The sequence below is a fragment of the Anas platyrhynchos genome, chromosome 2, assembly GCF_047663525.1.
Source record: "Anas platyrhynchos isolate ZD024472 breed Pekin duck chromosome 2, IASCAAS_PekinDuck_T2T, whole genome shotgun sequence".
In the NCBI taxonomy this organism is placed as follows: domain Eukaryota; kingdom Metazoa; phylum Chordata; class Aves; order Anseriformes; family Anatidae; genus Anas; species Anas platyrhynchos.
Genome location: NC_092588.1, coordinates 69,545,182 through 69,560,063, shown reverse-complemented (window position 1 = coordinate 69,560,063; position 14,882 = coordinate 69,545,182). Strand labels below are relative to the sequence as shown.

Genomic DNA, 14,882 nt, shown 5'->3' with positions numbered 1-14,882 from the left:
AAGGTTTTAAAATCTACTAAAAATAGTGAAGGCTAATAAAAGTTGTAATTTGGTGGATGTGCGTACACACAGGGAAAGATAGACAGAAATTTTTGTATGAGGGGTTTGTGTGTGTGAGCATACAGGCTGGCCTGACCTAGTATTGATGCTGATCCAGCTTCAAGGAAGCTTTGCCTAGGTGGTCTCAGGTGGTCTCTTCTATATAATATTTCCCTGATACAAATCCATGGGTGTGGGGGTGCTACAGTTTTGCATTATCATTTTAAAAGATTATTCCCACTTTAAGAATATCGACTTTTTCCTCAAAATGGCTGCTGCCTGCAATTAAAATGAAAATATCTCTCAGCAAAAGATTTTGCATAAATAGATTGTGAATAATGGAGCTGTTGTCAAGAAAAAGAAATAGGCGCTACCCAGATCTTTTTCAAATCAATTCGTGATGGAGTTCTTCAAACAGGGATGCACATTGCTGGTGTAATGATTTGCCACATGACCTTGCACTTGAAGTGCTAAGCAAGGTGAAAAACAACGTACCTAAACATGAAAAAGTGCTGATTTTGATTCCCAAAATAGTATTTTTTTCTATCTGGAGCTATTTCTGCTATGGGCTAGCGTTCACATACAGAGAGAGAGTTAAGATTTCCCTTCAGCAATACGTGATATTTCCCACTCAACTAGATAACTGAGAGGCTATTTGGGCTCACTAACAACACTCTTGCACGTCAGGGAACAATACAGCTCAAAAGCAATTTGGGAGGAAGGGTAGGGTTTGCAGTTGAGGCAAAAGATGAAGAATGATTGTTTATTTTGGCTCTGCCTGTCCTGCCCTCTGAGCCAGCTTCTTCCCCTCTGTGAGGCCTCAGGTCCTACAGGGTAGGTGGTCTGGGGACTCGCTCAGCCAGAGACCCTCTCCCACCTCGTGGAGCACCAGAACAAAGAACCAGTGTGACCAGTATGACAAATAGACCAATATGAGGAGATTGGGTAGCAAGCAGGAGGACCTGAAAATAACCACTGATGGGGAGAAATCTGATGTAATTGTCCTATGGAAGCCAAACTGGTGTCCTTCAGATACTTTGCTGCCCCCATCCAGGTGCAGACTGGTGTCCTCCATAGGCTGTTTGGCAAGGAAAACTGCTGATACAGAAAGCACAGGCTGCCTGGGGATGCTTGCCATTGCAAAGTACCACACACACTTGGTACTTAAAAACAGTGGTCTCCCAAACTGAGAAAAGTTACAAAGTGGAAAGGAATGTAATGGCAGAAGCAAACAGAGAAATGTAAATGAGGGAAAATATATGAGGAAGAAGCACATATAAAATGGCCAAAAAGCCGTTACTTCACAGTGAAGTAGCTGAGTTATATTGGTGAAAAGCACATTCTTTTTCAGTGGAAGAATGAAGGCAGGAATAACAAATTAAAAAGCAATATGCAACATATGGGGAAAAAGAAGGAGGTAATAAAAATCCATATAAATAAGAGCTTATGAGGTGTAGAAAATTGATAAAAAGATACTAAAGACATCAAAAGAAAATCCATGGCTGGTCAGGCTATGTTTTAGAAGGGTTTCTTGAAAACTTATTAGTAATAGCAGAAAAAACATCAGTGTCACACTCTCATTACTATCTGGAGATAGCCAAGTCATTAATAACAATGAAGAAAGAGGCAAAATGGTTCAACAATTATTTCTGTTCTCTGTTTGGAATAATATATTTTTGGACATATTAAAAATTAAGGAAGATATTGAACAACTTGTACCAGGTTTAAGCATTTTTGAAATCATAAGGTCCACAGATGCGTCCCCCAAGAGCTATGGAAGAGTTAGTGTGGCATACTTTTAGGCTGTATATGTAAATTTTTAATAAATCATAAAATAGTGGGGAAATCCTCAAAGGTCAATGTCAACATTGTGTAAAAATTCCAAGGCAAATGACACCATGCAAGCAAATAGAGTCCAGTTTACTTGATACCAAACTTAGGAAAAGTAATGGATAAATTGAGAGAAGATCTAAGTAATAAAGAACTAAAAGTTAAGGGTATAATTAATGCTACCTTATTGATAAGGGACTTTTTCTTTCAGACTGGTCACTAAGATGGGGAGTATCATCAATAGGGAGCAACCAGGAGCAATATGTTCAAAGCTGAGGGGCAGGAGGAGGAACTTCTGATTTTGGCAGTAAGGTAAAGCTGCTGGAAAGGCTGCATCCTGAGCAAAGGGGCAAGGCAGGGTCCCATGGGAAAAGCAGCAGGTGATCGTGCTGTGTACAACTGCACTGTCACTTGCATGCTGTTCATGTGAAAGGCAAGCTTCTGATTTTTGACATGTTGGTCTTTAATACAGCAGAATAATTCAGGTAAATAAATAAAGTGATAATGAAGCAGCCTGCAAAGAAATAAATGAAGCAGGATCAGGAAAAAAAAAGCAGGATAGGATGCTTCAAGAAGTGAGGGAAACAACGAGGCTGTGGGATGTTCAGTTGGCAAAGAAATAAAGGATAAAGAAGAGAGAAGGAAAGGGGCAAGCAATACAGACTTTAGAGGCTTCATCAAATGTCCTTAACCAGCTTTTATGAAACGATGAGTGCGTGACTAAACTCCCCTCCTAAAGGAGTGCTCCAGCAGATTAGCAGGAACACAATGAAGGGTCATTTTTCTCTTGGAGCTATTGAATTCCTTCCTTTCATTGAATCAGTGCTCCGCAGATTTTGCTTATCAAAGGTCTGGGTTCCTTTGGAGCTGTTTGATGATGAGCCATATTCTGCCTTGTCTTCCATCCCAGGCATCCCCACCAAGTTCAATGACTTCTCGTGGAGAGTAAAGCGGGACAGACGTTAGCTTGATGCCTTTAACAGTGTTGTGGCTGCTAATGAAGCACGATCTGGTTTGGTATATGTTCAGAGACTGTCAGCAGAGTCTGCAGTGGAATAGACCATCTTTACTGTGAATATGCAAGTGATTCATCAGTACACCATGTGTACAGGAAATTAGAACACCTATTTTCTTTTGTTTGGTTTTGTTCCGATCGGGAATTCACTCAGATAAAACAAGCAAGAAATATTTGGGGGATTTTGGGCAATGAAATGGTTTCCTTCTCCCCCTCACTCCTTCGCCACCCAAAAGTAATGGAGCTGTCTGGCTTATTAGATAGCATAGGCAAGTTTTAAAACATAAAGATCGGGAGCGTTGCTTTTATAAGGAAGAACTGTAGAATTGGAAATGATCCATATTTGGGACATGAATGCAAGCTGTTATGCAGATCAAAGTATCTATTTGGAGCCAAATTACTCAACAGCATCTATCTATGCCTCTTCAACACCTGCGGATTAGCAATGTAATCTTGTGGAGGTTGCTATAGCTACATCTCTAGAGCAGGTGGAGTTCTTCATCTCTGGGAGCACCATTATGCTCATTCTTTGCAAATAAACCATCTAAGAGTATATTTAAAATGTCACCCTGGTGGCATCAGTCCCTGTCTCTCTGACACTGTCATGTCAGATCTGCCCTTACCTTTACCATTACCAGATCTGTCCTGACTTTTCCCCAGAAACAACGCCCCATCCATCCGAGCACGCTGCCTTCACAGTATGCACATGTGCACGGGCACCGGGGCCTTGCCGATCCTGACCGAGCAAGGCCTTAAAGCATGTCCTCAGGTTAATCTGAGGAGGACAGCACAAGTTTATCTCACAGATACAGTCTTGCCTTGGGGTTGGTGGCACATAAAAGTGTAAGCTGGCACACGGCAAAACTACCAGCCTTTGGCAACAAGGCTTGCCAGGGCCTACATGAATGTCCTGACAGCACTGAAGCAGTAGGAGCACTGAGTGTGAAGCTCTTTGTATTCCAGACATTCCCGTCAAGGGCTTCACTCAGTCTTTTCCATCAAATACTTCATCCTTCTTGCTTGTGCTCCCCTGCTGCCTACCACAGGGGTTACCAGGATGACCTTGCCTCCTGGCTGGCTGGCTGCAGTGACTGGCACGTGCTGTAACCCTTAACCCTCTGCCAGTCAAGCCCACAACATGCTAACCTGTGTGAAAACTCAATAGCAATCCCCGGACAAAAAGCTGATAGTCTGAAAGAAGAGCCCTGACAAACAGAAAAAAAAAAAAAAAAAAGAGAGAGTGACAGGAAGCTAAGAAGAGGAAGCACCAACAAGAAGATAATAAACAAATCAGGATACTTTGACTTGTCTAATTTTGTCATTCTCCTTGTTTGTCTTTTGCTCTAGTTCTGTGTCAAGTGCAAGCTTTTCATTCCCCAGTGAAGGTAGGGAAGGAAAGATTTCCAACTAAAACCTGTCAACAGCAGCAAGAACAACAGAGGATGTTTTCCCTCCCTGGCAAATTCTAATTTCTATGGTAGAAAGCTGAATATCAGAAAATGCTCCAAACATAGCAACACTTCAATAGCTTTTCAATAGAAAGCGCCCAACTCCCCCTGAAAGCCTATTTAGAAAAAATAAAAAAAAAAAAAAAGAAAAAAAAGAAAAAGAGAGAGAGAGAGAGAGAGAGAGAAGAAAAGGAAAGAAAACAGAAAAAAAATAAATAAATCCCACTGCTTGGCAAAGCAGTGGAATGTCCAGCTTCATGCTCAGCACCATTCTCCATACCTTGCTTTTCCCTCCAGGTTATTTTTATCCCTTACGATATCTCTAATACGTTAACTCTTTAACTTTTTCCAAATTCCTGAAATATGTATGCTCCTTGGGGCCTCCCAACTTTTGCCTTCCCCAAAAAGTGGCGCTGTAAAATTTATTTCCAAAAGTTCAGGTAAATAAAAATATGTCATGCTGCTTTGAGACAAATTCATCTCCAGGTCAAACGGTGTTTTACACAGCATGACTGTATTTCTGTTACCCTTAAGGCAACTTCTATATGTTCTCCAGGCCGCTGGTAAAATAAACCAGTGAAAATAATGAAGAGGCCACTAGTTATGAGACAGGCTGCTTAGGGACCGCTCTTTCCACTTATTTCAGGAATGGCTGTTAAAAAAAGTAAGTCAGAAAAAAAAGTGGCGTGGAGAAAATCACGTCAGTCTTGCCTTGCCTTTCTTCTGAGGCAGTCTTGTTCATTGCTGGTGATCAAAACACCGCCAAAAGCCGTAATGCATGTTCTAGCTTTGAAAAGGGCTATCAGCTTAAAACACAGAAATGAAGGCAGCCACAGAGCCATGTGCTACGAGAGAAGGGCCTCCTGTCTGGGTGCCGAATTCCCCGTCAGCACTGAGCCATCACAGAGAGATAATTAAGTCATGGTGACTGTGCAGCATGGGGAAGGTGCACCCAACTGATAGCTATGAAAATGGATGCCTTTCTGCCTTTTCAAGCTTCAAGTCCAGAATGAGCTTTTTTTTTGTTGTTGATGTTGATGGTCATGTGTTGTTGTTTTTTTTTTCTCATTGAGCTTTTTTTTTTTTTTTTTCTCTAAGGGTTATTAAAATCTGTAAACTGCTAATTTTGCACTGCACCAAATTAAGAGTAACATTTGTTCATGATTTATCTGCCAGAAACTTGATTTTGTTTTTTTTTTGTTTTTTTTTTTTTTTCTATGGCCTGCCTAAGAAGCAAACGAAAGGCACACACAAATCTGCCATACACTCACATGCATGCATGAAGCTGTCAAAAGCAGCTAGCAACTTGGGAGACTGTGGTCTCCCACCCTGAGACTGCTGCAGTGAGCTTCCTTTGCCAGAAGCAAGTCTTCCTTAAGGCATCTCCAATCAAGCAAATAAAATTTTAAATGCGCCCTGTATCATTAGTCACTTTTGAAACTAAGAGCCTTATACATCAAAAAGGGAGAACGTGGTCTTAATAATTGCCAGCATGCCCCTATTACCCACAGTACCTGCAGAGGTTTTTCTGAAGGGGAGGAACTCTTCCTTGGAAGTCTCCTGGATGATTTTGTTCTGGAAAAAATAAAAGAAGCTCAACTTGTTTGAAGTGATAGTGATCATTGCTTAGGCTGACGCGTGATCTTGTTTCGTACCTAAAAGAAAAGCCATGCAAAGGGAAGAGAAAAGACCACAAAACACAGCATCACCTCCTGCTTTTTGGGGGTGGGCAGGAAGCTTACCTCCATCCCACAATGCAGCACTGGGCTCAACCCCAGCCCCAGCCCCAGCCCACACAGTGTCCCACACTGGTGTGCCCCACAATTCAGAGGCCAAACAGATGTGGTGGGTCATGTATGCTTTGCGGCGCAGCTTCCTCCAATTCCCATTGCTATGGAAATTGTTTCTCGAGGCAGCCCTAATTTTCCTTTCATCAATCAATTAGGGGCAGGCTTTGCACTGGGTTGTTTGTTTCCCCAGCTCTGCGCTGTTTGATATTATTTTCTCCATGACAAATTAACCACAGCTGGACCTGTCTGGAATTGCTAAGGATGCTCTTATGTAAAGTTACAAAAAAAAAGGAGAAAAAGACATAGTAGGCATGAGAAGCAGGAAGAAACTGATACTTTGAAGGGGAAGGAGTGAAATAGCAGGGACCTGACCGCTGTCCAGGAAAGGGGATGTCCTCTGATTGCCCCTCTGGTCAGGTCACACCATCTCCCAGGGCCAGCCAACCTGAGGAATGGTGCAAAATTCAGAGCTCCTGGTAACACTCCTTGTTGTGCTGGGCTATGTAACTAGCCAAGAGCTCTCTGGAAAGGCCCAGTAATGAGGATCTCCTTATCCCCTTACCACAGGCTCAGTCAAGCCCAGACTCCAGTGATCTATGTAGGAACATGACTTCTTAGGGAATTAAATAAAGGGGAAAAAAATTTTACATGATTCTTTTTCACTGTGGCAACGGTCTGGTACCAAGAGTTTTGAAATTGTCACAATGCGTTCTTTTAGTTCAAACAAACTTATTTTACATTTTTCCTCTGCCTTCCCGCACCTTCTATGCTCCATTGCAGCAACAGTCTCCCATAACACATTAGCAGATTAAAAATAACCTCCTGCCGTCCTTCATCTACTTTGGCCAATTGAAAACCAGACACACTACCCTGGGCACCACAGAATAGAAGAAGCAAAGTGTGCTTGTGAGTTTGCATATGGGCTCTGACCCAAAGGAACCAATTCTGATAGCATGAGGTTAGTTCTATTTCCTAGATAAGTCTGATTTTGACACCCCACTACCATCCTTTTTCTGCTGTTTTTTTTTTTTTTTTTTTTTTTTTTTTCTCTTCTACCAAGACAATCAGCTGAAGGTCCAGAAAATTAATAATTATAGTTATTGTGTGACAGAACAATGATTCATGAACAACAGGATGCCAAAAGAAAAAAGAAAAAAAAAAGCAAGCACGTCAATGCATTCATCTTTCCTGAAGCGATCAAATCCTAATGATCAGAGCTGAGCGAGCAGCAGGGAGAGTTATGCAAAGAGAGGAAGAGACAGGTTTTGAAATGGCCTTGGGTGCAGATGTTTCTTGGAGGCTGGTGCATAAAGGACCAACTCGTCCCCCCCTCGCCTCCATGTTGAGTGTTTTGAGAGGACCTTTGACCCATAGGCATCAAGGTGGAAAAACACCTGAGAGCATCCCAGCACCGCACTGGCAATTGCTGTCCAATTCATGCAAAATCCTTTTTGTAGCCATATTAAACACAAATCCCTTTTCCAAGGCTTTGGAGCTGTTTTCTTCAAAGACGTAATAATTGACTTCAAAGATTGTTTGCTCAGGTTATTAAGCAGTGTTAACCAGGTTCAATCAATCTAGCAATTGGACTGGATGGCAAATTACTGAAAATTCTGGGTAACCTGAGCTGACCCCAAATTTCTTCCCTATTGTGCTCCCTCGAGCACATGTGAAAATCAATAGCTCAGAAAGCCCTTCAGTGTTGCTGTCCCCATGTGAACTCCATTTTTTCCCAGCTGCTACTCATTTACCTACCAAGGCAACCAGATGCTCCCCTGAGGATCGCTGCCAATACCGCATCATTGAAGGTGAGCTGATGTCAAAACACTACAGAGTAAGCGCTGAGAGGCTGAACTACTATGGGAACCATGGTTTGTTCCCTTGGAATTTCACCCACATCTGTACCTCGTCACCCACACACGTAAAGCCAGAAGAACCACAATTATATCTGGAGGACCAGGTCTTCCAGCTGATGCATCCTGTTTGCTTCCCCCAGCCCACACCTCCTGTCTCCCTCCCTCTGTAAGATACACCATGTTTCTGGGCAGATCAAATAAACCTCCTCATTTGCACCTATTCTATCAAAAATGCACCCCAGCCAAGTCTATAAGGCCAGTAGGGTCTAGAGGATTGTTTTATTCTCCAACCTGATATTGGACTGTTTAATGAAAAACACAACCACCTGCTAGACAAGTCCTGGGGCACTCTGCCCTCTTGTACTGCTGCATGGCTGCATCTCTGTCATAAATCAAGGACCCTAAGCCTATTCTTTAGTATTTATATATTTTATATATATTTATATTAAAAATATATTTTAATTATCATATATATTAAGCCTATCTTATTTTTTCTATCTTATCCACTCATTCTTATTTATGAAATACAGTATTTAATCATTTATTTAGTATTATTGCTGGTTTTATTTCCCTCGCCTGAATGTGAAAACAGTTCCTGGCAATGGAGTATTGAACAAAAACTTTGAGATTGATGGACGGGCTTGGTTTTGTGTGGGGAGGTAAAGGACGATTCAGTGCTGACAACTGTACGTTAGATTCCCTACTTAGTAAGTCAGTAATTTTCTTTTAGATTTAAGTACTCTCCAGGATGGAATTAAAATTGTGCTTTTCAAATTTAGTGCACATTAGTACTTGTAAATTCTCTGGTGATACACTGGCTTGCGGAAAATGTTCATTAATATCTGTTATTTTCTTACTATCAATAATTCTTAAGGCCTGCTCTACAAATACTTAGGGTAAAATGCTCAGTGGCAATTTCCTCAGAGCACTTAGGATCATTAGGGTTGCAACAGAAAATAGTTATAGCCTTGGCTTTTCTGATTTGTTCTGTAAAGTGATTTAGCAAAATTAGCTGCATTGACATGGAAGCATCTCACTGCTTTGCATCTCTGAACCAATAACACCTGCGGTGCCTGCATGTTGGGGCCGATTATTTTGTGTTATTATATATTCTTTTAAAATTAAGCCTTTTCCTAAAGTAAACAAGCAAACATAAATCAACAAGCAAGCACCAGGAAATAAACAAAAAAACACCCTCTGAAACACATCTAGACTTGTTGTGTGTGACAGTTTCAGTGCAATATTTCTTTTTTTTTTTTTTAGCATTACTGAGCAAGAACCAGAGGTGTCAGCAGCACCGTTGTGGACATCCATGCACATGGGCAGACTGTTGTGATGGAGCTCTGTACTTGGCACCTTGAGAGGGAGAAGGATTGGGGAAGACCTTCCCAGTATCCCACTGCTTTCCTGTGCAGGTAAATCCTTTGGTTTGACATGAGTCAATGGACTCTGTCCACACAGATCACAATGTGGTCTTGTGGTTTAATTCTCCTGCAGAAAGCAAAGTTTTGCTCCTGTTAGACATTCCCACACCCTCTTTCTCCAGCAACCTTGATTCAGGAAACTTTTTCCACTGGTCAGGTATCAGCCCATTGGTACTGGGGTTCTTTGAGTTGGGTGTTGAGTTGATGAAATGCCCAGACCTTGGCTGTCCACAGTCTCATGCTGCTTCCTCTCTGAAACAATGCTCCAGCACTGACATTCACTTATTTATTTAACCATGGGCTAACTTTTTGTCTGTTTTCTCTAAGCTGCTGTAGGTTTTGTTTCCAGTAGGCGTATTACTTGATTAATGATCTTTCTGTTAACACTTGCTCATATGCCATATGGGATCTTCTTGGGTTATCTAAATGCACAAAATACTTAAAACAATTTTTTTTCTCAGCTGAAATCTGTTTTTTTTTTTTTTTTTTTTTTTTTTTTTTTTTTATATATATATATATAGCACAATACCTTATTCCCGCCCTCTCTTGTTTTTCAAAAAAAAAATAAAATATTTTCTAGCTTGTCCAAACTTCACAGTGTTGAACATTACTCATGATTCATGTTGTTGCCTCATGCAATATTCCAGGAAAACAGGCCATGGACAGGCTCTTTCAGGAAAGGTTTTGTAATGGATTTGTCATTTCTGTTCTATCTCGATTAAGGACTAAATCCTGTGATGGTAGATGAATTTGTAGACCCTGTCTCTCTGAAATCACACCAGCTGCTAAAAAGAAGAAGGCTGCTTTTCTTTCAGCCAATGATGATAGCACTTTCCTGGAAGCAGGTCGAAAAATATTTACATCAATATAAATAAGCAGTGTGTAACTATAAATAAAGAACACAGGTAATAAAATGTTATCACTGAAGTTGAAATTAAAATTGAATCCTGCCAAGCCCTAAACATAGATCATGACAGACAAATCCAATACACTTTTTTTTTTTTTTTTGGTGGTGTTGCAATTATAGACTAGGTAAAGCAAAAAAAAGATTATACAGCAGGCATAATTTGTAATGATTTCAGTCACATTTCTGATGTAGTGCTGTGAGAAGCAATGACTACCTGTGCATGCATTTACATCTCCATCCCCTGCCAAGAGGTGCCACCAGCAGCACTTACCTCCCAACCAGAGTGATGCTGCGGTCTGTACAACCACTGGCCTCTTTCCTGAAGGGATGCACCAGCACTTGCCTGGGTGACCTGTGCCAGAGCTGTCCCTCACCCTGACCCCTGCAGCCTGATCCACCCCCCCTGCAGAAATATGAGACCGTAAGACAAACTGAGAAGTTTTGAAAAAGGACAGGTGGGCTCCCCTCCTTTCTAGCAGGGTGTATACTCACAGAGTAATGATCTGGTTGCTGGACAGTGTTTTTGCTGAGAGAAAGAAATTAATAAGCTCTGAGACGGATGGACTGTGCCCTCCAAAAAAAACCCAAGCCTTTAATCTCAGAAGAAGCTGCCTCTTCGTGGCACAGGCTTGGTGTGAGGGCTGTGTCCTCCTCTGGCAGAGCCAGGAAAAGATTTGCAACCACAGGCAACATGGAACAGTGTGGGAAAGTGCAGGTGGGCTCAGAAACAAACTCTGAGCTGTTCATGCCAAAGCAGAAAGTATTCTCTTTAAGTTACACCAGAACTGGAGGCTCATGCTGCCTGTCTGGAAAGCAAGGCTTGAGGCCAAAAGCAATCTCTTGTACTTCAATAGCTGAAAATAAAGCTTTAAAAAATAAGAACATGTCAGGGAATTAAATGAGAACTACAAATTTAGCAGGTCTAGAGACTGCCCAAGAGAATACTGAGGAGAAATGTAGAGAAAGGACTTTTTTTGAGACACAGTTAAGTGAATTACTAGTCCCTTCCGTAAAATCTGTTACAGTCCTGGCTGCTGGGTATTTACTTTCTGAGAAGTCAGCTTCCACTACTGCCTGCTGAAGAGCCCTAACTCCACTGTGCAGATGTAATTACTGAAAACGAATCTGTCAGAGAAATGTCACATAATCAAGGAGTCCTGTTTGGGTTCTCCTCCTGAAGCTATCTTTGCCTCGGGGATAACCTAAACCGATGCTCCGCAAATCCAGTGAGAACAAGCAGCACAGGCACAAGGCAGACTTACTAAGGTTAGCAAAACTTCAAAGTATTAGCCATGAGCTGGTAATTGGCACCTGGGAGCCAGCCAGCCATGGGGAACATCAAACGGTGTTATTTTTGGCTCTCCACAAAAAAAAAAAAAAAAGTCAGGGTTATTTTAATGCCAAATGGAATCTGGGTGCTGTTTCAGAAGCACCAGCAGCCCCTGATGGACAGCTTATGCCCAGAGCTTCTTGCACCTTCATGCACTCATGGGTACTTGTTCTGACAGGGTTTTGGCAGGTTTCAGTGCTCAGTACCTCACAGGTGATTTGTAAGGTGAGCATGGCCAAACATTGGGCACGAGATCCTCATTTGCTCTGAGCTCAGCCCGCTGCCTTGGGTTGCAGAGCAAGATCTTTCTTCCTTTAACCAGACCTCTGTGTAATTGCGCCTTTCTTCTCATAATAGAGAACTTGTTCCCCCTCAACTTGTCCTTTCTCTTTGATCTGTGCAGGTTTCTGTAAGCAATTACGCATTAATATATCAAAGGCTATTGACAATGTCAAGAAATGGGTGTATGGGTACGCTAATGTTTCTGCTTAATCATACATGGGTTTGGTTGCTGTTTTGTTTTTGTTATTTTGTGTATGTGTGTGATTTATTACTTTTTTAAAAGTAACATATCCAGGAGGATCTTGCAGTTAGAAGCCAGGCACTGAAACCTGAGGACAAGTGAAGTCAGCTGCAAATTTCCCTCTGATTTCTCTGAGACTAGAGTTACAGCTGTAATTCTGGATTCAGTTCCCACCTCTTCAGCATACCTTTACTGTGCTTTGAGCAAGGCACATATAGCCAGGTACCCAGGTGCCTAAATTCAATAGCCTGAAAATTTTGCTCAAGGGACTGCTGTTCACCAAGACTCTGCAGCATATGCTTAGTTCAGTCCCCGTTCTGCACAGCAAAAACACATGGAAGCCCATTGAACCATGGCACATGATTCACTTCAGGCAAATGTTTCAGAGTTTTCCTGAAAAGTGATGAGCTGTTAATCAAAGCAACAATTTCTGTGCTGTTCCTTCTGTGAAACAGGCAGGTACTGCCTTAATGCCACCTTTGTCAGGATTTCTCAGCATACTTTTACTCCCCAAAGTCATATGCTTCAAATGTAAATGCTTACATGGAAAGTTCAGGCTTGTTAAAGATTTCTGACTTTTTTTAAGGAGGTAGTAGATTTTGTTTCTTTACCTTCCTCTGATCATTCGAGTTTGGGTAAGGGGAAAAAAATAAATGCAAGTTATATTTATATTTTTAAGTTTATATTTTATGGGAAAAGATTATATTTTTCTTGCTTTTCTAAAAAGATCATACTTTCAGCTTTCAATTATTTATCCAAATACTTTTATTCCCTACTGTATTCTGAACATGTGATCTATATGAAGCAATGCTCTGTTTAACCTTGCTTGTTCTGAAAGCAATAAAATATAAAATGAATAGGTGGAAAGGGATAGTAAATCCCTCTTGCAGAATTATCTGGCAGTTTCTGAGTCATGGGAAGACATCAACAAAATGAAATTTATTTAATATTGATGAATGGGACAGTAATGCACCTAGGGAGAAATAACAGCAATCAACACAGATATTTAGGAAACATTAATATAGAGAAAGACCTTGGGGTTGCAGTGGATAATGAAGTGCATAAGAGCTCACATTGCAAAACAACCAATTGGTGTTCCGGGGAGGGCGGTGTAAAAAGGGATCTGCTGTATGTATGACAAAGGGAGGGATACGTGCAGCATCATGCAGCCCGGGCAAGACTGGAGCTGGAGTACGGTATGAACTTTTAAGCCTTGCGTCCTAAAAAAGGCACTGAAAAGTGGCAGTGAACTTAAAGACGGGCAGAGGGAATGGCAAAAAGAGCTGTGGATGCTGCAAGGGAAGGGCACAGTGGAAAGCAATTCATTCGGCAGGAGGGAGCAGCAGCCAGCACTCATGTCTGTGTGCTGTGAGAATGAACTTTCCCTGCAGCAGAACTGGTAAAAGGGTCTCAAATTAAAAGTGGAACAACTCCATTTAGGTACAAGAGAAAGGACTTAATACTAAGAGCTGCTACAGAGGCAATAGAGTAAACTGTCTGGTGAGCAGCTGAACATGAGGCAATGTTAATAGAAGGTTTCCAGCGTGAGACTGGAAAAAGTACGGGTGGGATTACCGTAGAAGAGGCTTTTCAGCATTCTTTGAGCATGGCTGATCCAAAAGGTCCTTTGCCGTCATTTTCATCTGCAATTCCGGGGTCTCACAGGCTGCGAAAAATGACCCTGCGCACAACAGAAGAGGCGATACAACCAGTTTATTAATTAAATCCATCTGCCATGCTCGACTGTGACTGGGAGAAAAGGTCCAGCCCTACAAGCCTCACCCTGGCCATCCCATCTGCTCTACAAGCTTTGCAGGAGCAGGTCCAGAAGCCGAAGATAATGCACCCTGAGTCATCTGCAGAGGTGGTTTTTGCCACATGCATTTTCAAAGGTAGTTGGCACAGCTCCTGCTTATTTTGAAACATTTGCTTCTGGAATTTGCAATGCTTGTACCAGTTAAATACTAGATTATCATAAATGTAATTTACATGTTCCCCAAATAAGGGAATGCAAGTGGAGAAGAGAATTTCCGAATGTTCATATTTCCAAATTAAAGAAATGTAAATGAGCCTGCTGTTCAATTCAGTGTGTAACGCATTATTTCATGGCTGTCTCCTTGATATTACAGGCCCCTCTTACATCAGGCAATGTCACGTCCCACCCAAATCACCATGAGATAAAGATGTTCCCCTTTAATGTAATAAAGGACAATGATGATATTCCAACAGAGCAAGCAGCACGCATACTGATTTGTTACAAATGCAACATCTCCGGATCTGGAAACGCTCCAGCACGGCACGCAGCGCTGCGTGGCACCTTGGCATGAGCAAATCCTTCACGGCATGGCTCTTCTTGGCTCCTTGTTCTTCAGCCCAGCACCCTGCACCTTACCCGGGGGGATTCAGCATCCCATTGAGCGGGAGCAGCACTGCTTAGCCTGCTGCTCACCCCAGGGTTTCAGCTCTGCCTGCTCCCCTTGCCTGCTCGCAGCCAAGCAGAGGAAAGCTGTGGGATGTCTCTCCCCTCATTCATTAGGGGCTTGTGACGGCTGTTCCCTCCCACCCTGCTTGTCTCCCGGTTAGGAGGCAAGAGGGAGGAGAGCAGAGGAATGATTTGTAGGACTGTAAGTCAATCATAGCTCAGCCCGGACAGCCATAAAACATCTTTACTTCTACCGATAGGTGAAATTTATGGTGCTGTTCAGTGGAAAGTGAAATGC

General features: G+C 42.0%; 1 long non-coding RNA gene across 1 annotated transcript in view; it reads right to left on the bottom strand.

Moving 5' to 3' along the window:
- Positions 1 to 14,882, bottom strand: part of LOC119716003 (uncharacterized) — a 56,669-nt gene that overhangs the window by 4,008 nt on the left and 37,779 nt on the right. Inside the window, exons 2-3 of the long non-coding RNA XR_011807220.1 lie at positions 13,738 to 13,843; positions 5,847 to 5,907 (exon numbers count right to left, since the gene is read on the bottom strand). This is a non-coding gene — a long non-coding RNA (uncharacterized lncRNA). The remainder of the gene's footprint in view (positions 1 to 5,846; positions 5,908 to 13,737; positions 13,844 to 14,882) is intronic.